The sequence below is a fragment of the Hevea brasiliensis genome, chromosome 3, assembly GCF_030052815.1.
Source record: "Hevea brasiliensis isolate MT/VB/25A 57/8 chromosome 3, ASM3005281v1, whole genome shotgun sequence".
Taxonomy (NCBI): Eukaryota; Viridiplantae; Streptophyta; class Magnoliopsida; order Malpighiales; family Euphorbiaceae; genus Hevea; species Hevea brasiliensis.
The window spans coordinates 10,495,118-10,497,378 of NC_079495.1; positions in this window are offsets into that span (position 1 = coordinate 10,495,118).

Below are 2,261 nucleotides of genomic sequence, written 5' to 3' on the forward strand. Positions count from 1 at the left end.
TTATGTTTAATTTTTATAATCATGATTAATTAATTTAATCCAACTTCATTAACTTAATAAATCTCTTTTTTTTTTGTCAATATTTGACTTTTAAATCTACTTGACCAATCTTCCTCTTATCGGGTTTCTGTTCATTTTTTCCATAATGCCTGATAAGTCCCTAACTCTGTTTTTCACTTTGATTTTTAATATGCTTATTTGAACCTATTTCTTTTCATTTCTTTGACTTACTAATTCATAATAATACTTCAATTAAGCCTTAATTAAGAATCTTACAAGGTCCTACATGAATTAGAGTAGCAACCAGACCTATAGTTACTTCCCAGTGGAGTTACCCATCACCGAGACTTGTGCACATTTAACTGATTTATACTCTTCTTTTATTTTTTTCTTTAATCTTACTTTATCTTTATTGATTTAAATTATGACTCCTTACTTAAATTTAAGGGTAGTTCCAGACATCTCAGCCGTTCGGACAGTCGTTAGTCGCTGGAACAATAGAATATATGGAACTACCTAAAGTGAGGGTGTTACAAGAAAATACTATTTAGCACACAAATAAAATTCACATCAATTATGATCATTACATCAAAATTTCAGATTCAAATTCAACTAAATTGCTCACTCAACACAAATTTCATACACATGAACATACATTATCAACCAAGCTTATCATTTCATCAAGTCAGTAACATTTCGACAATAAAAATTACTATTCATAGTTAATTAAAAAGTGCAGAATATTCCCCTGAACAGCAGCTTGATTTCTTCTTTTCTTTTTGTAGCATCTCATAATTTTCCAAAATTTGCAATTCACCTATAAAAGATAGTCAAACATCAAATTGGAGCTAACTAGGGAAAAACTCAAAAAGAAAATAAACAAACTATAAAAGGTAAAGCTTGGGATGCCTCCCAAGAAGTGCTAATTTAAAGTCATTAGCTTGACCCCTTCAGATATGCAAATCAAAAAGTGATTTCCTTCCATAATAATTGTCATATAACATGATGTATAGGTTTTGATGTAAAGTGTCGTCAAGTTTGGCTAGATTGAAGAAAAACTTTGCATTTAGCTTAAACAACACATGGCTTTAAATCACATGCTTGGAATGAAGATTACTTCAGGTCATAGAAGATATAAGATGGTGTAAGAGTTGTCCATGATAGAAAAGAGTATTCTAGTGGTGTATGTGAAGGATCCATCAATGAACTAAAATTAATGGTCTTATCAATTTTCTCTTTCACAAATTTCTCTTCTAGCTTCTTTTCCTGTGGAAACTCTTCTAATAGCTTATCTTCAAGGGATTTTTCTTCTTCCATTTTAAGCTCCACTTCTTCTACATGTTCAAATTTCCATGAAGGTTTGTCACAGCTTAACTCATTGTCCCCACCTTGATTGTTTAGTTCCTCCTCATAAAGTCCATTCATCATCTTGATTGATGGCTCATTTTTCTTCATTGATGTTTCAAGATCATTCAATCTAGCTACCATCTTTTTAAGTTTAATTCCCTAGTCTTCCTGAATCTTCAATAGTTGGTTAAAGAAACTTTCAAATTTAGCTTCTGGATTTTCAAATTCCACTCCCTTCTCTTTTTCAAACTCAAATAGTTGGTGTGAAATATTGGGTTGGTATTTGTATGAGGATTATTGGTGACTTTAACCCTACAGTGAAGGGTCCCAATGCCAATGGTAATCAAAATCCGCAATGTCATTCATTAAGTGAATGACATCCTCATGACCTCTTTGAAGAACATGATCACTAGTTGCCTAAGCTCCATAATCTACCTAATTTCTTGTTGCTTCATTCAAACCATTGTAGAAATAAAGAATTAGAAATTGATTTGAAAAGTTATAGCTGGAAAATCTCTCTACCATATCACTAAATCTTCCCCAAGCAGCATAAAAGGGTTCCAATTGTAGTTGACTAAAACTTGTGAAGACTTGATGATGAAACATCTCAATGTTCCTCACAAGATAGATAAATAGAAACAAAATTAGAAATGTAAAAGAAAAATTCAAAAAGAAAAACAGAAAGTAAAGTAATAATAAAAAAAATAAAAAAGAAAATGTCTAAATTAATAATAAAAAAAATAAAAAGAAAATGTCTAAATTAACTAAATAACCAAATCAGCTAATATCAAACAACAATTCCCCAGTAACAGCGCTAAAAACCTGATGTGGTTTGCTCAAGTATACGAGTCGTATCAAGCAATAAAGTGATAAGCAAAGTGTCGTTCCCATGAGGAATTGTGTTTAAGTACTAG